This window comes from Piliocolobus tephrosceles, chromosome 3 (genome assembly GCF_002776525.5).
Source record: "Piliocolobus tephrosceles isolate RC106 chromosome 3, ASM277652v3, whole genome shotgun sequence".
NCBI classification, from domain to species: Eukaryota; Metazoa; Chordata; class Mammalia; order Primates; family Cercopithecidae; genus Piliocolobus; species Piliocolobus tephrosceles.
Window position 1 is genome coordinate 4,015,618 of NC_045436.1, and position 26,878 is coordinate 4,042,495.

The 26,878-nt window shown below is 40.1% G+C and overlaps 1 protein-coding gene across 6 annotated transcripts in view; it reads left to right on the forward strand.

Annotated features, from left to right (window-relative positions):
• SORBS2 (sorbin and SH3 domain containing 2) overlaps positions 1-26,878 on the forward strand; it is a 378,235-nt gene that overhangs the window by 150,022 nt on the left and 201,335 nt on the right. Inside the window, exon 1 of one of the 6 annotated variants that reach the window (XM_023221010.2) lies at positions 22-168. The exons of the other annotated variants lie outside the window; for them this stretch is intronic. The gene's annotated coding sequence lies outside the window, so the exon portion shown is untranslated. Of the gene's footprint in view, positions 1-21; positions 169-26,878 lie in introns of those variants that run through there. 6 annotated transcript variants of the gene reach the window in all.

Below are 26,878 nucleotides of genomic sequence, written 5' to 3' on the forward strand. Positions count from 1 at the left end.
TTCTTGCACAATTTTTCTCACAAGCAGATAGGTTTCAGAGAGAGAGAGTGAAACCCAAAATGCCACACACCTCATACAAATGTGCGCTCATACTTGCAGCAAATGTTTGCTGTCAGTTGCTTCGTAATAACAGCACAGACTCTGAATTGCAGGAGGAGTTGCCTTGTAGTGGGTATTTCCTTGATTTATAGTCTCTTAGGAACAAAGCTCTTACTGTGGATTGAAACTGGTCAGTCAAATCAAAATCCCTGGTAAGGAAATGACCAAGTAAGGATCAGATTCTGTTTCAGTAACATTTCAGCTTTACCCAAGTCAGTTCTTTTGTTATTTTGTTGTTTTGTTACCAAAAATGTCAGATGACTTATAATACTATTGAGAATATTTAATAAAAATGTTTGGTGGAAAACTTTGAATAAAATCCCTATCTCCAAAACATGGAATCTACCACGAAATTTAAAATAAGTAGTAACTGAGATCTACTTCTAAGAAGTTTATTTTTATTTGCTACCTTTTTCCTCAAAAATCTGGATGACACAAGAGTCTCTTTAGAATTTTAAGTATAATTTTCACTGATAGATATGAGCATGAACCACCTGTTTCACAGATGTAGCAATGTTAATATGTCCTACGATAAGAGAATACTAAAGCATAGGAGAATAGTTTTCAAAACTTTTGTTCTAAATGTCAAAATAGTCAAACTACAAAGATACAGACTAAGAATCTCAGTGGAGCGAACCACGTTCAAACGTTTAATGATAAGTGTATGCCTATGTGGGTCATGGCGGATAAAATGGTGAGGTGACGGCCTTGTACTTCATTATGTTTAACATTCAAAGGAAAACTAAATGAACAGACTTAATTCTGAGTCCAATTCTATGAGTAAAAATATCAGCTAAGTAAGTGATTCTATATGAGCTGAATGAAACGTAGAGAAAATCTCTCTCCAGTTTAATTTCCTTCAAAGCTTTACATTGCCAAGGGATTCCTTAGAATTGACACAGCGCAAAGACCTGCAGCAAGCACCTGATTTCCTATTAATTTTTCTTGGGGGAGCCTTTAGAAGAATGAGGCGTAGAAATATCCAGGGCACACCTGACTGCTGCGTCTGTTGTCTTGATGGTGGCACCAGGTGAGACAAGACCCTTAGCCCATGGGAAGAATGGCACACACTTTATACTTGTGCAATTTCTTTCCTATGTTTGTATCCTTTTAAGATGACTTGCTATAAAAAGATGAGCATTTTAAGTTCAATTTTGCATAGCGTATCTACATGGTTAATAATTCAACAATTTTGAGAACCAGATTCAGAGACATAATCTCTGTCTTTCAAGACTTAGCATCTCTGCTTATGGCTATTTTTACACCCTTATTTTCTGCCACTTTCCAACTCTTCTGGCAATATCAATTACTTTGGAATTTCCAAAACACATTATATCAGACTTTTTTTTTTTTTGCAAATGCAATGCCCCCGAAGAGTCATTTCCTTTAAACCTCCCCTGCAGTGACAGCTGCTTTCATAGCCCTTCAAGTCCAGCTCAGACCTCCCCCAACAAACTATCCCCCACCCTGTTTGGCTGTATCTGAATCTTACTTCTGACTTTCTGTCTACTGCACCATATTGCATTTGTCTCTGTTCACAGCCTTCCAGAGCTTTCCTGGCCTCTGATTCTAAAGCACTTTGTCCAGTGTCCAGAATTTGGCATTCAGACATTGTACTGGTAACTTCAGACTTCAATATTTTCCTGTTAGTTACCGTAAACATACACTTGACCTAGAAATAAAGTCCTAATACTGCCTTTTATCAAAGAAACGCAAAACATTTGAAAAACAATGAGGCTGTCATTTTTCTGCTTTGAAAATATGGCTTCAGGACCCCAATTTCATGACAGCTACAACGGTCCTATAATAGATCCAGATTTCCTGAGGGAAGATTTTACAATGTATGTTTTAAACAAAACAACTTGAATGTTTTAGTAGATGGAAAATAGTATTTTTCTATCCATAGCTATTATAAAATGTATAGAAAAATCCCTATTACAAATTTGTTATGGAGTCAGACTATTTAAAACTAATGCTGAATTGATGATGGTTAGCAGCCGATTATAATGTAAGACACTTATGAAGTTGTTTTTCATGCTGAAACCAGGAGAAAGTAAAGGTCGTGAACTGGAAAGAGATTAAATAATTGAAACGAAGTCTACAATAGCAGCATTTCTTTTAATGTTCCTAAATAAACCTAAAAGGTGACTGGAAATCACTAGTTATGTTACACTAGTTATGTTACCCTACAACTTGAGTACCTGGGTGAGGGAGAGAATATTCTCTTAGTGTCACACTTGATATAGATATAGGTTTGGTTATAGATACTTCCTGCCCTCTGTTCTATATTAGATAACATTATTACTATTTTTTAAATAAGCCTGATTTCAGTAGCCTTATTATGAAAAAACTACCACAATCAAAAATAAAAATGTACCCATAATTTTATGAAGAAGTTATACATAATTCCTTGTCTTTAAGATATCTGTGTTGAAAGCAAAAGTTCTAATTAATACAGTATGAATTTTTGCATATAAAGTAGAACTGATGAGGAAGTTTAAAATGTTCTGATATTTGGAATGAGAAAGTGAAATATTTAGGAAATTATTTAAATTCATATTTCTAGACATTATGGCATTCATTCCAGCATTGAGTTTCCAATAAAAGTAAGATAAATAGCAATTCTTAATTATCATGCTGTCCTTTAAAGCTTTATTTTGGCTATCTTCCAGCTGATTTTAGTGTACAGCATGCTATAATTAAATAATAGCTAAAGTTGGAATTGGTTCTATTCATCTTAAGGACTAATCATGTTTAATCAATTATTTTAAATTGTATATAGTAATTAGATTTCAGAAACCATGATTTTGTAATATGCCTGGACTGTTTCTAACATTTTCTATTTTAAGTCACTTATAATGTGTTTAAAGGCCTCAGTTATGTCTAACTACATCGATAGCGTAATGAAATGAGTTGCACTTGGATTGTATAAAGAAGAGTTGTGATATATGATTGTGTTAGATAACTTTCTGCAAGTTCCTCAAACTAACAATTTAATTATGGATATGCTTATTAAATTCTAAACTGCTACTGTCAAGTGGAAAAATACAGATAAACATGTTTTCAAAATATGTTTTTCTGTATTATTTCTGAAAAACTCAAGATGTGCATGTGGTTAAAAGGAAACCCTTCTGTAACTGTTGAGTTCTGAATATTGACAAATAAGAATTTCAGCTTAAGTTCAATTAAGATGCTATTTGCTGAATAAATGACAAGGAACCAGCAAAGACAGGTTTTTATTTTGGTGTTTTGCAATGTGATATATCCATATGGAACTCTACCACACTTTGCTACACCCTGGCCTTCAAAACTGAAATATACTAGTTTACCAAGTAGGAATTTTGGCCAAAGACAGCGGTGGTTTCCTCTTTCCTATACAGGTGAGGCATACATAAGTTCAGCATTAAATTCTGTTCTTAGAGAAGCATTATTTGATCAAAAATTCAGAAAGCTTTCACTTTCCTGAATCCAATCAAGGGTCTTACTTTCAAAGAAAATTTTCCCACCTCAAAAACACAAAAACAAAATAAAAAAGAAAGAAAACAAAAAGCCCTGGTAATGTTCTCATTACATTTTCTAATTTCTCTTTATATATTCATATTATAATTTAGGGAAATTTATTTGTAATAAAGAACATTATTTGAAAGTTTCAGTGATTTTTTTCTGCTCATTTATACTGTTGCCTGCTTATTAAATTTTTAATTTTTAAAATTCAGTTAGAAATTCAGTTTGTCTCTCTTCCCTCTGAGATGTTTTCCCAGTGGTTAAAGTAAATTACAAATCTTATCATGAATTATATCCTCTGCTTCACATGGGAGAGTTCATCCAATCCGTTATTAGAAATAATTCTTCTTTTCAGGTTCCTTGTCCTAGTACATTTTTTCTGGAATAGTTGAATTTGAGGACGGGGCAACATAAACCCGTCAGGTTCCAAGTCTTCTGATGTTCTATGCAATTCAGCATCCCTCAGAGACTAATATAGCTGCAAGGATCAGCTGCAAGGAGTCCAATGAACTATAGCAAAAATAGGCTTCCAGCCAAGAGCTGTGCCACTTGTGAAGATCCTGTAAGAGTACAAGCATGGGATGCTGTTTAGAATGGCAAGTGTTTTAAATGCACAGAAAAGAAAACATATTCAAATGAGATGTTAGCTATGTTGGAGAAAATTTCTTGGTATAAATGTTCATGCTAGTCTCCTCTAAACAGAAGTCCCTGTACTTACTTCCCGCCGAGGACAGCCAGCTCCTCGGAGGCACCGAGTCCTCTGAAGAGGTGACACCAGAGAGGCCACAGCCTGGCCAGTGGAAACACACTTCATTAAGCCTTCGGCTGCTGGAGAATCCTCTTCCACCTATTGAGAGGAGTCAGCGACTTCTGCCTCATTGGGTCTTTTTAGTACCAGATCTTTATACTTCATACAGGTTGCCTACACTTTATACCACCAAACAATGAAAGTTTAAGAAAGCGACACTAGGCTGCTTAAAGTGAGCCTTTTTGGTAGATTATCAAGGTGCCTTTACACCTAATTATTTCAGTTCTCTGTGCTCAAGTTAACAAGGGAAAGGAGATTAGATAACAATAACCTCAGCTGTTCTTGTGCTAACTGTGTCATCTGGTGCGGGGTCTGAGCGCTTTCCAAAACTCGTACATTTAACCTGTCAGATGTATTCTTGCACTATAGTAAATACTATGTATTTTTATTTGCTCAATATCTCTAAATCTAGGTTTCACAATTTTTACAGCATAGTATTACTAGTAGTTAAGATGAAAACTGTGTAACTACTTGGTTGCTCTGCTACAGTGTGAATAGACCCGTGTTGTGTGACGTCCCTAGAGCACCAGGCTTAAACCAGTTTACGCAAAGGGAGGTCAGGAGAGTGGTGAATGGCAAGAGAATGGAAAAAGGTACAGGTTACTTCTGCAGAGCAAAAGTTACAGGGAAAATCAACTCGCTTTAGAATGGCAGCCGGAACAGACAGGCCCTCAGCAAACAGGTCAACATACTGCATATTCAGTCAGTATTTGCTGAATGAATGAAAGGCTTACGGCAATCAGTTCTTCCCCGGTGTTGTGCTAAGGCTAACACAGGATTAGAAAATGCTCTTTGAATTTAGAGATAAAGTGACAATTCAGACATTTTTCTGATTTTTTTTTAAATCATAAAGGAGAAGAAAAAATACATGAAAATTTTAAAAAGACTATTATTAAAAATATATAGATATATAGTCTCCCTGGTGAGAAGCACTATACTTTAACAATTATATAAGACAGCAATATGACCAGAAGCATAGATAAAGCTCAAATGCAGCGCATCATATAGTGAATAATTCAGAAGATAAGAAAAACTGATTTCTAATCTCTACTTTTTTAAAAGCCTCTTGGTGCAGTCACATTCATCAAGAAATATTATCAACCTAAAGAGTTAAAATTTTCTTTTTTAAAATAAGAAAGAAAAGTTTAAATCCAGAGTTATAAAATTGAAGATCTTTATTTTAAGGCTTTGGAATATAGTTGAACAGAGAGTTCAAGATAGAAAGAGGTATCAGTCTGGGAAGATCTTTTCAAATTAAAAAAACCATAGAAGCTGCAAGATCGTCAATCAAAATATCTGTTTCTGATTTACTCAAGAAAACGATAGAAACCTATTAACTAGTTTCAATCAACTATGCAAAAGATTATTCAAAAAAAGTTCAATTTGTTCACTCCAAAAGATATTGATGATAATAATAATTTATATAGATTTTACTCTGTACTAGCTACTATCCCAAGAGTTTTATGTATATTAACTTTTAATGAAAAATCTGGAAAATCACAAAATCTACAATACCAAATACTAAAAAGTAGGGACTTTTATGGACATTTATATTGGAATTTCTCAGAAACATTTTCTGCAATCTTAAATTATTTCCCAGAGAGGGATTTAACAAATGCCACATTTAATCATTTTGTCTTAGATGCTCCGATACCACTTTACATATTGTATTATTTTTATATCATGTTAATGAAGTTTTTTGACATGTCCAATCTTCCCATGTGAAAGTGCCCTCCATGAGAGAGCCGTGTTATTTACGTGTTTTTACCCATCATCTTGCCATGTCCACTACCAAGACTGAATGAAGAATGGGTGAATAACTAGGCCAAGTAGGTAATTGTAATAAATAAAATTTACACCCGAGGAAAGGGACGTGTGAAAGCAATGTAAACTGTGTGTAATTCCATGTGACTTTCATCATGAGAAAACTAATGTAGTCTACATATCTTTAAATGTTTGTTTTGTTATGGATTCTTTGTTTGTTTTTGGTTAGTGTGCTTTTTGGGTAAAACACTAAGCTAAATATCAAAGCAACCCTTTTTAAGTCATCGAGACTTTTTCAACAGAGGAAACCATGATGCAACCAAAAATGATTTGGCTCATTTAAACCACTTGTAGAATTTTTCCTCAGAATTTAACCTTTTGAACAACTTAACTACATATGAGTTATGTCTGACAGTTAAGAAAATAATAAAAATATGAGAAGGCATACTTATCTTCTTTGTCAGAGAAACCATATCTGTTTTGGGAAAAGGGCTTTCTTAGGGCAATAACTCAGATGACTGATAATATATCCTGAATTCTTTCACACTCACTTTATTTAGAAACATAACTTTTTATATGATATGTGTTCTGAAATCTGATTATATCACTCACCAACTTCCTTTCCACCATAGATTTATTTTACAAGACTAATATAACTCATTTATATAATGATTAATATGGCTTTTTTAATTAAAAAATTCTTCCTTCTAACGTGTGCCAAGGAGTTTGACTACATTTTAAATTAATTTTTAGATTTATTGGCAGAAGAGCAGAATTACCATCACCTTCATGTTATAAAAGCAAATGACAATCAAAGCCATAAATAATATAGTTTAGTTTGAAAAACCACCTTCCTGTTGACCCGAAGTCCCAAATGTCCTGTCAGTGCTTTATATTGATAGTTATCTGGTAAAATGATTGGATCTATGTATTACTATGTGGCATAATATTACATCATAATGATTTTCAACCCTAAGCTTGTGCTTCCTTTGAAGATCGAATTAGGAAAACATACCCTTAAAACTGTGCCTCACCTTTTTTGGCTCTGGTATTTAATTTTGCAACTGTCAAGAACAAAAAGATTGTGATCATAAAATTATGTTTCCTGGGGAATGTTCCGTTTATAAATTGCCTCATTCCCAGGCTCCTTAGTCATGGTATTGTATTCTGCCTTTAACCCAGCCTGTGAGGAGAGGTGTTGGATTTGCATGGTGCAGAAAAGGCCTGAGAGGAGGACAGAACAGGAGCTTAAGGATAGGACCCAGAATGACTCTGGCCCTTTAAGTATTTGTTACCAATGGGATCATTCAACCACTAGAGCTTGTGAGTTCAGTAGGAATTAGGAAAAGTGTTGCTTTGAAATTCAAATGTTTCTATTTCCAACCAAAAGCAAAGCATTGGAGAAATCTGCATACACTCTAGCTAACCCCTCAGGGAGTGAAAGAGCATTTTATTTGGTCAGCAAAACAGAATGGCCCCTTGTTGATTGACATGGAGGAAATATCACCCCTTTAAATGTCAGGTTATTAATTTGTCAGTGCATTCTCTTGGGAAATCAGAATTTCATCTGGCAAGTGTCATGACAGGTGACAAATGATTTTTAAGACTATCACCAAACTATATCTGCCCAACAAACAGATCAGTACCATGAGTTCCTAACTGCCAAGTGGTCCACAGTATCTGGAGTTTCCCTTCCTGGTAGATGGGCTTGAGCAGGCAATGAGGAGTTCTCTGCTCTCCTCTTCCAGACCTTGAAGACTGTTGTCCCATCTGTTAGTATGTTAATGTAAGTTAGCTGATGTGTCCTTTCTAATTTGTTTGGTATTGAAAGGATGGTCTTGATAGGGAAAGTAGAAAATTAGAAACACCTAAGTTCTGGGTAAAGCATAACGAGTGGCCAGACCCAACTGTGGATGTCGAAGTTGTAACTGTATATTGAAAAAATGATACCTGCATTTTCATATCATTTACTTATTCATTTGTTACACATCCATCAAGGACCTCCTATGTGTTTAGAGTGGAGGAAAAGATGAGAAAATAAGCCAGGAAGTCATTGAAAGAGCTTACAGTTTAGTGCAGGAAGGACAGGAACGCTACTTACTATAATTTAAGATCGAAGGTGATGGAGTGCTGTAAGGGAGATATAATCAATGCGTTTATTTATTCCTTCAAAAGACATGCGCAGAAGTCACTTATACAATAAAGAAACTCTTTGATCATCTCAAGCGATGGAGTTCCAGAAGATGATAATACATTGCTCAGAGAAGGGAAGTTTCTTAGAGGATCAGGAAAGATGAATTAGAGAAAATGGTATTTTCAGTGGGGCTTGAACAAGGTGGGAGTTTGACAATAGTTTGGAAACGCAAGCTTTGTAGCATCAGGAATTGTTTTATACAACTCACATTTATTTGGCATCCCCTCAGTGCTTTCACGTAAATTGTTGAGTCTGGCTCAACAACCCTGGGAGGTACGCACTATCATCACTGTTTCACATGAGAAAAGAAGAAACTGAGGCTCAGGGAAATGCTCATTGGGTTTTACCTGTTATGAGTCAGTGGCCAACTTTGAGATGAACTTTTTGGAAAGAACTTTGTTCTTGACAGTTGCTAAAGTGCTGAGATTAAAGCGCACGGAAAGATTAAGAACTCTGTTTACAACTCAAGAGCATCACACACACACACACAATTCAGTTAAAAAATGAGCAAAAGGCTAGAATAGTTTTCCAAAGAAGACATACAAATGGCAAACAGGCATATGAAAAGGTGCTCAACATCACTAATCATCATGGAAATGCAAGTTAAAACCACAATGAGACACCACCTCACACCTGCTAGGATGGCTATCACCCAAAAGTCAAAAGGTAACGAGTGTTGGTGAGGATGTGGAGAAAAGGGAACCCTTGTAAGCTGTTGATGGGAATGTAAATTGGTACAGACCTTCTAAAAAATTGTGCAGTTTCCTCAAAAAATTACAACTAAAACTACCATATGATCTAGCAACCCCACTTGTGGGTGTACATACAAAGGAAATGAGTAAATACGGAAACAACCTAAGGACCTGTCCATGGGTGAATGGATAAAGAAAATGTGGTGTATATACAAACAATGGGAAATTATTCAGCCCTAAAAAGGAAGAAAATCCTGCCATTTGCAACAACATGTATGAGGACATTATGCTAAGTGAGACAAGTCAGAGAAAGACAAATACTGTATAATCGCACTTACATGTGGAGTCTAAACGTGGAACTCATAGAAACAGAGTCAAATGAATGGTGGTTGCCAGGAATTGGTGGGGGGAGGAAAATGAGGTCAAAGGGCACAGACTTTCAGTTATAGGACAAACAAGTTCTGAGGATCTCATGCAGCATGGTGACTGTAGTTAATAAAACCGCACTGCACACTTGCAGCTCGCTAGGGGAGTAGATCCTAAATGTTCTTACCATACACAAAAAAGATAACAATAAGGAGTGATCACTAACTTGATTGTGGTGATCATTTCACAGTACACACATATCAAAGCAGCCCGTGGTTCCCCTTAAATGTCTGCAGCTTTGTCAATTATACTTCAATACATCTAGGGAGAAAATGGAGTATGTTTTTAAGGGTGTGGAAGCAACAGGTGCAACTAGGAAATAAAAGGATGGAGGGGGCCCAGCTAAGAGAGCAGAAAGAAAAGAGGAGAGAGGGAGAGAAATAAGAAATGGGTTTTTGATGGCAAAGAGCTAAGCCCACGCAGAGCCCTGGGGAAGGCACCAGCAGCAGAGAAGAAAGTTGCAAGGGAAGCAGGGCTACCCCAGCAGCAAGATCCCAGGGAGGGCAGCAAAGAGATAGGCCCAGGGACCAAGGACAGCCCAGCTGACAGAGGGCAGACTGCGACCTCTGGGACACTGGAATGAATTGAGCAAGTGAGCTCCACTGCTGAGAGCCAGGATGGTCAGAGAAGTTCCCAGCGGACGCCCAGGAACGGCACTGACTCACACTCTCCTCCTTTGTATGCTGGGTCTGAAAGTCAAAGACGCATTTAAAATTATTATATAAATCTCTATGACTTAGAAAGTCTGATGTAGGTGAGATTTCTTGGATTCAGTCTGTTTCATTGAGGAGAATATGTTATAGGATGATTGCTGATGGTTAGAAGCATGAACTTTTTTGTATGTTTTGTTTTTTGAGATGGAGTCTCGCTCTGTGGTCCAGGCTGAAGTGCAGCGGTGCGATCTTGGCTCACTGCAACCTCTGCCTCCCCGGGCTCAAGAAATTCTCCTGCCTCAGCCTCCTGAGCTGCTAGGATTACAGGCGTGCACCACCATGCCCAGCTAATTGTTGTATTTTTAGTAGAGACGGGTTTCACCACGTTGGCCAGGCTGGTCTCGAACTCCTGGCCTTAAGTGATCCGTTCTCCTCAGCCTCCCAAAGTGCTGGGATTACAGGCGTGAGCCACTGCACCTAGAAGCATGGACTTTGGACTCGCACACTGTCGGGTGGGAGTTCTGGTTTAGAAACCTGATCGCAGTGAAGTGAGCCGAGGTACGAAACCCCCTATGCCACCGTTCCCTCATCCAAATGAGTGTCGCCATAGTCCCGGGCATTAAAGACGTGTGTTGGATATTGATGAGAGCACCGCATCTGACATAAAGAAGGGTCTCACACACGTCAGCCACTGCTGGTGTTGGTTGTTCCTGGGAGTTTATAGAAAGACTGTCTTCCAAATTCCCGTGCTCTAGTTACTTGTCTCTAAGTAAACTCTGGAGTCTTGAGAAGCCATGCACGTGTGTAGTTTAAGGGATGGGCAGCTGCTTCTGCCACTCTTCGGGGAGATCCTAGGCACCACTACAGTTCGTGTGAAGTGTAAATCTCAGCGACCTCAGCGGGACTCTAATGCTCATCCTACCATTTACGGTGTTCGATCTGTGGTGTTAAGAGACTCAGGCTTCTCCTCTTACATACTATTTGTTAGAAAACTTCCCAAACTATGTGCCCGGTCTGCTACCACTGTAGCCAATGTCACTGGGCATCTCACTATTCTCTGACTGTAGCTGGTACAACAGCAGCAATAGGTTTTCTAAAATGCAGACAATAGAAAGGAGTTGCTAGATTTGTCAAGCTTTAAGTGAATCTACTGCTTATCGTTTTGGCATGTTAGGTGGCTCTTCTTGGTGGAAGGCTCACAACCTGGGACTGACTCCAGAGCTTCTGCTTACCAATTTCAGAAAACCGGGTTTAGAGTATTTCCTTTGAGCATTCCTTCATGAGCTTTTTTTTTTTTTTTTTTGAGACGGAGTCTCGCTCTGTCGCCCAGGCTGGAGTGCAGTGGCCGGATCTCAGCTCACTGCAAGCTCCGCCTCCCGGGTTCCCGCCATTCTCCTGCCTCAGCCTCCCGAGTAGCTGGGACTACAGGCACCCGCCACCTTGCCCGGCTAGTTTTTTTTTTTTTGTATTTTTTAGTAGAGACGGGGTTTCACCGTGTTAGCCAGGATGGTCTCGATCTCCTGACCTCGTGATCCGCCCGTCTCGTCCTCCCAAAGTGCTGGGATTACAGGCTTGAGCCACCGCGCCCGGCCTCCTTCATGAGCTTTTACGAGGCGAAGTCTCCTTCCCTATTTCCAAGATGGCTACTTTGGGAAGGTAACATGTTCCAGTTCTCAAATTGGTGTCGGTACATTTATGTTACATTCTTCTCTAGTTTTGTAGCAGTGAGGGAATAATGGGAATTTATATAAATAAAGCACATGAGTATTTCAAGTTCAAAAAAAAAAAAAAAAAAAAAAACGACTCAGGCTCCTGGGTGGATCAGGCCAGGGGGTCGATGGTGATGCTGTTAACCAAAATGGGAACAGAGAAGACCTGTTTTGCTTTGTTTTTGGTATCAGGGCGAAAACGTTTAGACGTGTAGAACTTTATATCTTTGCTCGAAACACTGGTAGGCAGTGGCCAGTAACTGTTCCGGTTATCAGAAAGAAGTGGGGCAAATCAGGCCCTCACATGTAGCCTAATTCAAGATATGGCCTGAGGGTTGTATAGAGCTTAATTAAGCATAGATAGTAGCTTTCAAGAGCCTTTTTTCTGATAAGAACATGTTTAATTAATAAAAGACTATGATGATGTCTCTTAGGTCACCCTGCAAAGAAAGATCCACATTTTTAAAAAACGAGGATTTTTAAAAAGCTGTTAAGTGTGGTTGCTAAGTACACTTAGGTTAAATGCTGAAACTGCCTCCATGAGTTTTTTTCTGCTTGTCACACATGAATTTTAAAAGCAACTCGTAATCTTTTTTCTTTGTTTAAAAAAGTAATACAGGATTTGACTGGCCTAAATGTCATTATCAGGAAGAAATAATGCAAGTTAAAAAAACCCAGGATATTGGGCCAATTTTAGTGATTTTATAGAGTTTGATATTGAGCAAAAGTTTTTTATTTTCTGTTGAAGTTGTTAGAACTGCAAGTTTATTCTGGAAAAAAACAAATAAGGATTAAGATGATACAGTGTCCCAAAGAGTTGTGGGGGGATTGAATGGATTATGTATTCTAACTGTGTAGGGCGAGGTCTGGTGTGTGGGAGATGCTAAACAAACGTGAGCCGGCATTGCTATCATTCTTGGCGTATGCATGCATTCATGTGAAAGGCACACACTGTGCACCTCTGATTCTCCAGGCTGTGTGTGTTCAGGGGTGACTAGTCAACTTGCTGCTTTTGGTGACTGTTCAGTCTTTGGGATGAGGGAGGGGAAGCTGATAATCCTGCAGCATCACAAGTGCCGAGGCAGAGGGAAGGCACAGAGTAGGGCGTGACTGACCCTCCTGGGCAACTTCAGTGTGTGCATGGTGAAGGCAGGGGCTTTAGATGGAGAAAGCATGGTCTGCAGGTGAACACGGCATGAAAGCACGTTGCAGGCTGGGTGGTGCGTCTGGAAAGTAGGAACAGTGGGGAGAAGAGGGCATGGGGTAGTGTGGGGGGAATAGAAGAGCTTTGCAGTCACATAAACTTGGAATTCATTCCCAGCTCTGTATTGTTAACTTGGTCTTGGGAAACAGGCTCCTGGGCCTTTTCCAGACCCCTATCTCCCTACTTAGGGAGAAGAGATAATAGCGCTTACATCTGAGTATTATCATTAGGATTCAATGAGATTATTGCAAAATGACCGGCATAGCGCCTGGCGCATCGGAGGCAGAATGAATGGTCACCCATGCCTATTTTTGTCATCAGCATCAGGATCAGCATCATGTTAAGTAGTCTGGGCTAATTCTTTCGGGAAAAAAAAAAGAGAGAGAGGGAGAACCATTGGAGCTTCTTTATAGAGGACAAGTAATGATCATCTTTGTGGGTGAAAAATATATAACTGGTAGCAGTATCAAATTAAATGAAGAGCACAAGAAAAGATTATGAAAAGATGGTGCCAATGAGTTAGACAGGAGAAGAACCTGGGCGTGAACTAAGGTGACGGGGCCGGGAGAAACGACCGAGGAATGTCATCAGTCAGGCCCTGTTCTGTGTCAGTCGCTCTTCTGAGTGTCTGGACCGCGTCTGAAACAGCGACTGCCAAACCGTCTTCAAAACAGGCAACTCTACTTGAGTGTGATGTTGCGTTGCTAGAGGTGCCTGGGATGCAGAGTGAGGAAAATCTGGGGGTACCCGTGACTTGTGCAGGAGCCTCTGAGGTTTCTCTGAAGAAGTGTGTGTGGTGGGGCCTAAGAATATGTCCACATTCGCCCTGGAAGCTGGCCAGCCCCACCGTGACCGGGGAACAGCGTGGCCGCAGCCCCAGGCATGCCCAGCCCCAGCGTGACCGCGGAACGGCGTGGCCGGAGCGCCCAGGCACGCCCAGCCCCAGCGTGACCGCGGAACGGCGTGGCCGCAGCGCCCAGGCATGCCCAGCCCCAGCGTGACCGCGGAACGGCGTGGCCGCAGCCCCAGGCACGCAGCGATGGATTCTGAGCCCTGGGAGCCACTGGTACGGCTGGAATGCAGGATGCCGGATACGGAGAGAGAGTGAGTAAAACCGGGCAAGCAGACTGGAGCCAGATGGGGGTGCCACTGTGTCACCCTAAGCTAGATGGGAAGGCCCTGAGACATTTCAAGCAGGAAGGTGAAGGAGGATTTCCTTTATAAGCAGCTACTCTGGTGTGAGAGTACCACTGAGGTAGGGTGGGAGTGAATTCAAGAATTACACACAGGGCCGGGTGGGGTGGCTCATGCCTGTTAATCCCAACACTTTCAGAGGTAGAGGCAGGAGGATTACTCAAGCCGAGGAGTTTGAGACCACCCTGGGCAACATAGTGATCCCGTCTCTACAGGAAAATTAAAAAAAAAAAAAAAAAAAAAAAGGGGATTTCCCAAAGGGGGACAGTACAGTAATCCAGGAAGAGGGGGAATGGCCCAGCTAGGACAGGACAGCAGCCCTGGGGGAAGTGCTGGTGTGGAGAGATTGTGGAGACAGAACCAACAGTTCTCAGTCGGCATTTGGGAGTAGAAGCAGGCTATGGTTTGATTACCAGGTTTCTGTCTTGGGAAAATAAGACATGGAAAAAGCATTTTGGGGGAAGAAGATAGTGAAGTTGGTTTGAGACTTTCTGAGATGGAGATGCAGGTGGAACACTTACGTGGATATGTGGTTTTAGAAAAACAAGGTCTAGACCAATAGAAATATATTGAGCAGCAAACAGAAGCCACATATGTAATTTTTAATGTTCTATCAGCTACATTTTAAAAAGTAAAAATAAACAGATGACACCAACTTTTGTAACATTTTTAACCTAGTACAACCACAATATTAAGATTTCAACAAGTATAAAAAATAGTAATGACTTACTGGACATACTTTTTTTTTTTTTTTTTTATCTAGCGTGTATTTTACAGGATAACACATTTCAGTGCAAGCGAGCCAAGTGCCCAGGAGCCACATGTGGCCCATGGCTGCCATGCAGACCTTTAGAGGCTGGGCAGGAGGTGTCTGCTGGAGAGTGACTAGGATAAAAACCAGCTGATGCAGGGAGGGCGCAGCGGAGGTGCGCTTGTCCCAGCGGCAGGAGAGAGGAAGGAATTGCCGAAGCTGCCCCGACCTCATTCTTCTATTTTTGAGGGTGTAGGATGTGAGATTGGAATCTCAGAAATTTTGGAAACTTTGTTTATCTCTGTTGGAATTTACACAATCAGAACCTGCTATATAAACTTGCAGGGCCCAGTGCAACATGAAAAGGCAATTCCAAAATTATGATGAATAAGTTATAGATGCTGACAGCGGGGTATCAAACAGAACACCTGGCCGTTCTAAGCACAGGGGCGGTGCACATGCTCAGTTTGCAAGCTCAGGAAGCCCGCCCTGTACACACCACTTGCGTTTTTAGGCATCATCTGTGAACGCGGTTTACTTAGTGAGATGATTAATGACTTTGAGCTACGGTGGGTGTTGCTGCTGGGAGCCACTCTTCCTGGCTAGAGGTGAAAGCAGCTTCTCCTCAGGCCAGAGGTCTGGGTGCACCAGTCCTGTTATATCCTTCCCACGTTCCTCACACACCCAGGACCTCAGTCATGCCCAGACGCCATCACCCTGACCCTCAGTCACACACCCAGGACCTCAGTCATGCCCAGACGCCATCACCCTGACCCTCAGTCACACACCCAGGACCTCAGTCGTGCCCAGATGCCTCATGTCAAGGGGGCCCACCGAGTCCCCAGCCTGCTAGAAATCTGGCAGCTCCTCATTATCATTCTACTTGTAGAAATTCCTCTTTTTCCACATCTTGTCATGGTGAGAACAGCCAACATGGATGCTTTAGATTGGGCTTCCTTAGAGGGGTGGGGGAGGGAGAACTGGACCCAGGAACCACCATCGGAATTCCCTGAGATCAGCAGGATATCTAGAGAGCTGAGGCTGGGCCATGTGTCTGCAGTTCTTTTCCCAGGACAGTGCTTTGAAGACACCTTATTTAGATTTTTATATTTGTGGCTCTGACTGCAACTCCCCTGCCTTAAAAATGTAAATTTAATGATCACTTTCAGACTTTCCCTGTAGTACATTATTTATGAACATAGGACCTGCCTCCCTGAATAGCACCAAGCACCCATGGCTCAGACACTCATCAGTGTGGCTGTCCCCACCCACCGCCTGGATTTCCTCCTCTTCCTCCTCCATCTGTCTCTCCACTCTCTTTCTGCTGCCCTCTCTCCCCAGCCTAATGTCATTTCTTTACCTGGTTATTTTTAAAATCCAAAAAGTAATTTGAAGTGCCATTTGTTATACTTAAGAAACAATTTTATGTCACCAGTGTTTGGTCACTTAGTTTCAAAAGTCAGTAAATAACAGTATTTTTTTTTCTTTTAAAAAAGAAAGTATAACAAGTGCTTTTTGATAGACTCTCCCTTTGTATGTGCCTTGTCAAAGCACATACAAAATTGGGGGAGCCCAATTCTGCACCAATGTCCTTCCAATTTTGCAGGACAGGAGGGGGCAGGCCGGGCAGGAGCCTATGGAGACCAAGGCCCAGTCATGGATTCAGCCTTCGAGGAGGTGTGGCCGCTGCCATGTGACTCCATATCTTTCAACCACAGGCTTGGTCTCCGTAAAAGGAGGATGCTGTGCCTAGATCATAGGACCAATCGTCCTCTTAGATGAAATAATTTGTGCAAAGGATACCTCACAGGGCCTGGCACATAACTGGCTCTCAACCCATAATAACTTCATCATCAATAAAACAATCTCCAGAGATGGAAGGGAAATCTTTGGCCCAGACAAGCTTTGTTTTGTCAAGATCTCCCAGAGGTCTTGACCAAACAAAGCTCAACTGGGCCAAAAATTAAAAAATACACAAAATAAAAATAAATTTCCGTAATAGAGAAACAATTAAATACAAATCTTCTTAATACACAATCCATTTGACTTTCCATGATCATGTTGTTCTTAAACTGTTGAAGTCCAACTTAAAACTCAAAGAAACTTCATTAGAGGATAGCAAACATACTCTTGTATCTTCTGGTCCTAACTGATTACATTGTACTGAGGCAAACTAATCATCTGGATAAATTATGTGGAGTATTCACGGCAAAAATGATGATAGGATAGAATGTGGGAGATCACTGTTTTCTAAAGGCCTCATTCCCAAAGAACAGCCATCCCGCCATTGCCTAGGCTGACAGAGACTGCAGTGCCACAATCCTGAAGCGCTTGCTTCAGAATACATCATATGATCTTTTCCCAACAGAATTTGGATTACCTGCTTAATGGTGTTTTTCTTGGGCTGATCTAAAATGAGTCTTCACATCACATGGTATTGGAGCTTTGTGATCTGCAGGGTTAGTTAAGAATGTAAAATAACAGTAAGTATTCTTATAAATAATAATAATGGCCACCATTCATTCAATGCACTCTGTGTCAGGCAGCGTGCCAAATTCTTTAAATACCTCTCATTGACTATTCACACGAACGCTCTGATGAGGACATTATTCTCATTTTACAGCAGAGGAAACAGGCGCAGAGAAGTTAAACAGCTTGCACAGGGTCACACATGTGGGGAAAGTGGGATTCCAGCTTGAGTCGGCCAGATTCCAAGCCCTGCACTTCCAACAGTTTTCCAGACTGCCCATTTGTGGGGACGACAGATCAGCCAAAAGAAAATGTTACATTTCTCATTTTATCATTCTCTCTGTATTTTTTGCTCAGGGGCTCTATGGAAACCGTTATTTATAAGTGAACACCAAATTTCCTTACCCTCAAGACCAGAAATAGCATGACAATAAAAAGAAGGAGGAAGAAAAAAACAATCTAGGATGTCAACAATGATTGTTTTTCTGAAGTTTTTATTTTTTTCTTTTTGCTTGTTCTCTTTCTCTCTCTCTTTCTCTCTCTCTCTTTCTCTCTCTTTCTTTCTTTCTCGATGGAGTCACTCTCTGTCACCCAGGTCAGAGTGCAGTGGTGCGATCTTGGCTCACTGCAGCCTCTGCCTCCCGGGTTCAAGCAATTCCTCTGCCTCAACCTCCTGAGGAGCTGAGATTACAGGCGCCTGCCACCCCACCCAGCTAATTTTTGTATTTTCAGTAGAGACAGGGTTTCGCCATGTTGGCCAGGCTGGTTTCAAACTCTTGACCTCAGGTGATCCTCCCGTCTTGGCCTCCCAAACTGCTGGGATTATAGGCGTGAAGCACTGTGCCCATCCCATATTTTCTAAATCTACTTAACGTGATGAAAATTTCAAAATAAGGAGATGTATCTAGAATTAGGCCAAAGGAAATTTAGGTAACACCAAGCATGTTTAGACATTTAACTAGGATGCTACAAGACCAAGCAATAGAAAACAAATTTTTAATCCTCTGAATATAAATATTTTATTGATTTCCTTCTATTATTAAAATTTGCTTCAATTTTAAATTGGGACATTATTTAGAAGCTGTCCCATTAGAAAACTGTTTATCACCAAGTTGGTCTTCCATGCCAGTGGGCTATTGCTCTTCAATGCCAGTGGGCCTGTTTACTAGCGGTGGTGGTTTTACCACTGGATTAAGAATGATTAGCTCTACTTTGGAACCAAATACAGTTCACATGGAGTTCAAAAGGAATCCAGAGTCTTGTGGCTCTGTACATGTTGAACAATTTCCCTTTGTTGACTATTAGCACTCTGATCTAAAGAAGAAAATGGTTACTCTGACAGCGTGTACTTGTGGGTAAAAACAATCTTATTTTTTTCACATTTTTAAGAGAGTATCTAGTGTGACAAATATCAAGTGTGAGCACTCACTTTTATAATAAATTCCATTTTGCAAATTAGTCCTCACATGCTAGCTGAAAGAGTTCACCCAAGGCACTTAAAGTAAGAAAAATAAAAAACAAGTCAAGAGGTCATCCTCGAAACATCCACTGTTTGGCACACACTGTACAGCCTCACCTTGGCTGGCTTTGTACATCCATTCACTTTTCTCCACCATGAGCTAGGCTTTTTCTATGGGGCAGACACTGTACTATATGAACAAAACAGAAATCATGGCCCTCCTGGACCTTCCATGCTCAACATATACAAGGTCTGTGAATACGTTGTATCTGAAGCTAACTTGTCCAGTTCACAAACATGAGTCTGTACAAACAAAACAAGATCATGTGAAGTACAGAAAAGCGTCTTCTTAAACATTTAATGTATTCATAAATGTATTGCCCATATTTTGTGCTTATGTAGGTGGTAAATTTATACTTACCATTGCATGGTAATAAAATGTGGCATGTGGCAAAAAATGTGCTCATTCTAATTTCAACAGATGTAGGTTTTAAGTATTGAAAATTAGCATACTTTCCCAGATTAGTACTTAGAGAAACTTTTAAAATTTTTTATGAAAAATAGCATTTTAATAAGCCTCATTACATTGCTATGCTCTTAAAAGCACATTCATATATTATTTTTCCCCCATACTCTTGATTTTCTACTCAGTGTTCACATTTTTCAGAGAACAGACAGTATGGAATATTCATAGCTAAGTACCAAAGTCAGCCTTCCTTTCCATTGACACATTGTAGAGCAGGAATGCAGTTTCTGTGGCGCGGAGTCAATGCTGAGTGAAAAATTGGATCATTTCAGAAAATGTGATCAGGGAATCTTGAATTGTTCCCTAAATTAACAAAGTCAGTTGTTTAGTGGTAAACATATTTTAGAGTATTTGTCTGTGAGATGGGAGATGCTTTCTATCAGATCAATGGACTAGTTTATGAATAATGAAGTTAACATTCTTAGAATTAAAATAATAGCTTCTTTTACATGAACAGACCATCTATTTATATGTGGCTGCACAAATAAATTGAGTAAAATATGAGTTCGTAGGTTTCTTAGCTCTTTTAATGTGAAAAAACAATTCCAGTTGTAGAGTCGACCAGCTCCTTAGGTACCTTGTAACGAACCCTGAAGTTTAGAGTTCTTATTCATTGGAGGAAGCTATTAGTACACATTCAGCAGATAAGTGGCAAAGATACGTGTATTGTACTTGTAGAGCCAGGGTGGTTATCCTGTGAGTGAGAACTGGGAATGTTTTTGCTCTAATGTGTCTTTTTGAGTGTGGCCACTAATCAGTGTGGGTTAATAGACTGATTGAATAGTACGTCATTATTTTTCTGTTTTACATCTTACCCCAATGCTAGTTCCTCTCAGGACGAAGTTAACTACTAAAGCAGTGAGTGGATATAAGCGTCATTAAGAAATAAAATTCCAAATCTCTTGCCTCCTCAAAATCTGTGAAATTAGAGACATGTTTCAACAGCCTAGAAATTAGCCAAGAAATAAACCTTTTAACTACAGTAGATATATTGTTTCTCAGTGAAACAGATAATGGCAAATGTAGCCCATGGAGACCCTGCTCTCCCTGATTTGGAAATAGTACAAGAGTTTCTAAGTATTTATATAGATAGGAAGAAATTTAAGGTCAAACTCATTTCCAAATGCACAAAAACACTGAGAAAATGGTCGAGAAGCAAGAATAGCAGCAAAATTACCTAACAATACCTCACCTGGCACATTTTCAAAAACTTCTAATACTTCAAAGGAGTTTAATGAAATACTGCATTAAAAATCAAGATCACTAAAATGTTATAATGCCTCTCTTGAATGATTCTGTTGTAAAAAATTGGTATATTCTGAGGATACCAATTACCCTTTTAAAAATAAAAATGGAGGAGACTATAGAATGAAATTATGATTTTATTTGCTAAAATTATATTAATAATTTATTATATTAAAAATTATAAGAAATTATATTTAATTTCTTTATTGATATATTATATAATATTTGATTACGATATTATACATAATTATATAATTTAATTATACTTATAAATATGATTTATTTGATAAATTATACTTTGCTAAAAAAATTGTTCTGACTTTATTTTGAATAATTATTACATAGAATTCCTGAGTACCTTTGTAGCTAATTCGAATCTGGATAAGGTGAGTGGGGATGAATGAATATTAGGAGTTCTCTACAGGACTGCTTAAGGGTAGAAGGAAGGCAATTTCATTTCTTATGGAAAATGGAAATATCATATTAATCTCAAAGAAACACAAAAATAAGCTTTAACAATGGATCTTAAGCAGACTTTTGAATGTTTTTAGAAAAAGAGCAATGCAATGTTGAGGACATCACGAAAAAGAGTATAAACATCCCAAACAAAGATGACCTGACCTGGTCTTGATTCCTAAGTCAAATGCCCCAGAGAATAACTGGAGCCCAGAGCCCAGGTGTGTTCTGCGGCCCAGGAATCATGTATTCTCCAGCTCATGTTCTTAAGTTTGTAGGTCGTGGCGTTTGTTAGTACTTGAAATTTCCAGCACCCTTGTGGTCACCCAAAATAGACGGTGGTACAGAAGTCCAATTTGGAGTCTCAAAGGTGTGTTCAAATGTGTGCAATTGTTTTTAAAATAGGCCAAGTGGATAGATCTTAATCTGTAACATGAAAACAGAGTTCATGTTACAGAATGGCGGAGGCTCTGCAATTTAGAACCAGGTTTGGCCACAGTGATGGGCACCGTTGGTGAAGAGCTTTCCAATTCCTTCTTCTCTTGCCCAACATTATATATGCAAATATAAGGGTGGCTTGAACTGAGTCTTTCTCTGTCTTTGCAGGTAAGATTCATTACAGGGTATAATTATAAAATTTACCAAATAAGTGTACCCTAATATAATACTATAAAATGAATTCAGCTGCCAGTTTCTCTTTTTCAGAAGTTTTACAAGCAAGCTTTGTATGAATAATTTCTCTCTGAGAATTATCTCATTTCTGAAGTCATTTTTCTCATTATCTTAAATGGTGCTATTTTCCTCTGATAGTTGATTGATTCTGAGATCACACTGCTCTACTTGAGTGTCGGCTATGACTCAACTGAAATGTGCCTAATTTAAACTGTGAAGCACCAAATTTTATTTGTTTTTCTTTTTAGATATAGCCTATTAATTTCTTTCCCCCGCTGAATCCATTCTTACTAAAATTATTGCAAACCTCATTTTCTCTGTCGGTATCTCTTTTCTTCGTCTATGAAAACTTCTTTGTGTTGCCCCATTGACGCTATCACCTGATACTTAAATGAGTCTAGGATTGCGAATAGCATTAACAGCTAATTTAGTTCATCAGGGATTTGAATAGCAAGTCTCCAACAAAGCTGCTCCCAGGCAGAACAAAGCAGCAGTTGGTGCTGGAGCAGCCCTGGTGCTCATGGAACGGACCGGTAGGACCCGTGGAAACCCCTCTTCCGTCTCAGATCTGGAACATGCTGCCTGCACCATTTGATGTCATTTGCCCATTCACTGCAACAAGGTTTCTTAGACCCTGGCCCTAGTCATGGCTTTAGCTGTAAAATCATCTTCAGCTCCCCAATTTTCAAAATGTGAAGGGGATGATTACCTAGGTTTTGTAATGTTCTTTCCAGCTATGATTCAAGGTTAAATGAAAAGTAAGAACTATAATATTCATCCTGAAAGTCTCCAGACTAGGCCCTATTTAAGAAATGCTGTAGAGAAATGTGCGGTAGGAACAATACGGGAAGCCTGCCCGCCCACAATCTGCATTGCTGGATTTAGCCATAAAACCCAAGAGTACCCAAAGTGGAGGCACTTAGGATAGGGTGGAGACAGAATGGGAGGAGGGAGCCTCAGAGAGAAATGAGACGACCTGAATTTAATATAAAAACTTTTGTAAATTAAAAAAGGAATCAGAGCTCACAGAAATCATAGATCTAAAGTCATTACGATCTTCCTACAAGGTAAAAAAAAATAGAGAGGCTATATAGAAACAGCCCCATTTAAGGATGCTATTTATAACCCCCTCACCTTGTATAATGGTTTCTCTGTCCCTTACAGCTTATCTTTCCCTTCTAAATACGTGTGGACGAAGTTGTTGTCCTTTACGTCCTTTTTATTTAATCTGCTCCCCAGTGCATCAGTTCAGTTTGTCCATGCCAGTCTCTCTTAACTATTTTCACTGAAACAAGTCAGGCCTTCTATTCATTATTGCTGTTGTCTGAGCTTTCCATTCAGAGTATCCCTGGCTTGCTTGATTTGGTGTATATTCACTCAGGACATTCCAGCAACCAGCCACTGTGCTGGGAACTGGTTGTATTTTGTTTTTAAAGGAATCCTATCCTCAAGGAGCCTACCGTGTAGTAGGAAAAAGAGGTAAACAGCAACAACAGCCTACTGACCCCGTCCTCTGCAACCACTCGATGGAGTAACCAATATTCATGCAAAGTCTCATTTAATCCTCTCAAAAACCTCCCAGAGAGATAGGTGGGGTTGTCTGCGATTTTTTTTTTTTTTTTTTTGGGGAAACAGCTCCAAAAAAAAAAAAAAAGGATGAACATCCAGACTGGAGTGCAGTGGCATGATCTTGGCTCACTGCAACCTTCGCCTCCTAGGTTCAAGCAATTCTCCTGCCTCAGCCTCCCAAGTAGTGGGGATTACAGGCATGCGCCAGCACACATGGCTAATTTTTGTATTTTTAGTAGACATAGGGTTTCACCATGTTGGCCAGGCTGGTCTTGAACTCCTGACCTCAAGCGATCTGCTCGCCTCGGCCTCCCAAAATGCTGGGATTACAGGCCTGAGCCACGATGCCCAGGCTGTCTGCTATTTATAGATAAGGAAATCCAGGCTCAGGGAGATTAAATAACTCTCCCAAAGTGACATGGCTTGCCGTGGGAGAAGCCACGCCTTGAGATCAGCTGTGCCTGGTTCCAAAGCCTCAGTTCTTTCCTTGCAATGTAATCACTGCTGTGATAGAGGGATACTTCTTCAATTACCATTCATTATAACCATAGTCAATCAATGTTAAGTTAGTGTGTATTTGTTTGTAACAATGTGGATAGGATTATAACTGTGCTCCTCCCACTTACTAAAGGAATGGTAGACTCTCACAGGGCCTTACAAAGTCCATTCTTCTCTATTTCTTCCAGGGCATTTCTTTTAATGCCACTGTCTTTCCTCTTTAGCCTTCTCCACTTACTAAATGAAGCAATGCTAATGCTGTTGCTCTAAGGAGACTGTCATGTCAAACATAGGACAAAGTGATTAGCGCAGATATGGGGATTTTCTTAATCCAGTTGTTTGACAGTCCCATGTATTCTTGTTTAAAATCAAAATAGACAAACCCCAAAGCATAAAACTTTGAATGTGATCTATCTGAAATAAATGATAAGGAAATTAAATTCAATATATAGGTGTGCCCAATCCATTTCCTTTTCCCCAACAGCAAAGTAAAAGTACCTATATTTTTGAAGATCAATTTGCAAATAATTTTTTTCTATGTAATGTAAACAAATTGTAGCTAATGATTCCAATGCGCCAGGTGTGGTTTTCCAGCATTATACTCTTCAACCCTCTTCTTAATGCTTTAAGGTAATGAACGCAATTCCCATTGCTCAGATGAGGAAAACGAGGCTCAACGATTACACCCAAACCAGGGAGCTCATTAGGGGAAGAACCAGAAATTTGACTCAGAGCTCTTTTTTCTCTAAGCCCATGCTCTTAAGATGATGATGAAAGCAGCAGCAACCAACACGTAGGGAGCGCCTACTGTGTGCTGGTGTTGTTTAAGAGCTTTGCATATATTAACTCATTTAAGCCTCTCAACAATTATGAGTCAAGGACTACTACAGGGCTTATTTGGTGGGTAAGAGAACTGAAGCCCAAGAAGATGGTAGGAGCCACAGAAACTGGCAACAACAGAGTCAGGTTTGATGGTGGTAGGTAACTACTGACCACGCTCTCAATCATTACACTTTAACACAGTTCTTGCCAAATGTGACTAGAAAGACAAAATATTTATACGAGACTGTCTGTTATAAAACAGAATTGTTATGATTTATATTCATTGCTTCCATTCATGATCATCAGAAACCATGACACAGAAATGCTTAGAACAATTTCCATGTTGCATGTGTATTTTTAACTTTGTTTAATTCTGAAAATTCACTGGCCGCCTAATCAAACTTGTCTTCCCCTCCATTACGACTGACAGCATTCACCGTTTTAAGAAACCATCGTAAGATTCTTAAAGGTTTTTAACACTCAAAGCCAATACATTATGGCCTTGAATAATCTTTTCAAAATTGCTTTTTCTGTCCCAAGGACACATTTCATCATTCAATTTAGATTTTAAAAACTCCCTAAACTCCATCGAAGTGACCCTGTTCAAAGCGCTCTGAACAATGATCTGGCAGTGTCTACTGAGAACAGAATAAACAATGCGTTCCTGTTTTGTATTTCCTGTCGATTATTGCTGTGTTCTTATTTCTCTTGACATCACCAATCAGTAAATGGTAGTTTTAGAAAAAAGAGTCAACTGCTTTACTATATTTACAGTCAAAAATCTTCCAATGATGCAGCTCCCAGGGCGCTAGGCATATCGGCTCATTTTTCATGGCAGTTTTTGCTCCATTGGGAAATAACGGGCCGGAGACTTAATGCCGCAACTGTTGTAAGCATTAGTTGTTGATGTCCAGAAGTTCTTTCAGAACTTCTGGAAATATTTTTTAATAATATCTTAATGGCAGGCCTATTAGTTTATTGCTATCATTCAGCCAGTCTAATGTAATGTAGGTTGTTTTTAGATGATTGTTTTGGTTCTGTTTCTAGCTTTCATGGAACAGATTACCTCAACACAGTCATTTAACCAGGTTGGGTTTGCCTCAAATAACAAGAAATCCCACGGACAGGTAGCCCAGGGTAGGTTCTGCTCTGCCATCTCTCCGTTAGCATTCATCCCCCTAGAATGACATCTGCATTTCAGTCTACAAAAAGAGGAGCAGAACAAGGTTAGAAAGAAAAGGAAAGCCAGGCGCGGTGGCTCACGCCTGTAATCCCAGCACTTTGGGAGGCCGAGGCGGGCAGATCACGAGGTCAGGAGATCGAGACCATCCTGGCTAACACGGTGAAACCCCGTCTCTACTAAAAATACAAAAAATTAGCCAGGCATGGTGGCGGGTGCCTGTAGTCCCAGCACTTTGGGAGGCCAAGACAGGAGGATCACAAGATTAGGAGACTGAGACCATCCTGGCCAACACAGTGAAACCCCGTCTCTACTAAAAATATAAAAAATTAGCCAGGCATGGTGGCGGGTGCCTGTAGTCCCAGCTACTCAGGAGGCTGAGGCAGGGGAATGGTGTGAACCTGGGAGGCGGAGCTTGCAGTGAGCCGAGATCGCGCTACTCACTCCAGCCTGGGCAACAGAGCGAGACTACGTCTCAAAAAAGAAAGGAAAGGACAAGGAAGGCCTCTTCTCCGGAGGGTTAGTGTCATTATTGTGCGTGTGAAATGTTCAGCAGGATGCCTTGCCTTTAGCTTATTGGTCGGGACAAACTGCAAGGAATCCGGGAAGATCAGTTGCTAACTGGGCGTCTTGTCAAGATTCTGCAGTGAGGAAGACCGAGACTGCAAAATGGATCCTCAGGAGGCAGGAGGAAGTGTCTACCACACCTCTTACACACTTGGCTTATTTTACAGAGTAATGAATATGGAAATAGTGACTTAATTGTAAAATAAAACATATCAGACAGAACCTCAAGCTGAAAATGATCCTCAAAGGAATTCTTGCCACAGAAAGGAGGGCCCTTGCTGGAAGGTAAAAACGTGAGCATTTACTCTGATTCAGAGCCTAGCTTCCCGCCTCTCTGCCTGAATCCAAAATGTCCATCCCTGCGGGCACGATATTCCTTCTCACGCCTGCCACTGAAGACCAGTCTACTTCCGCTTA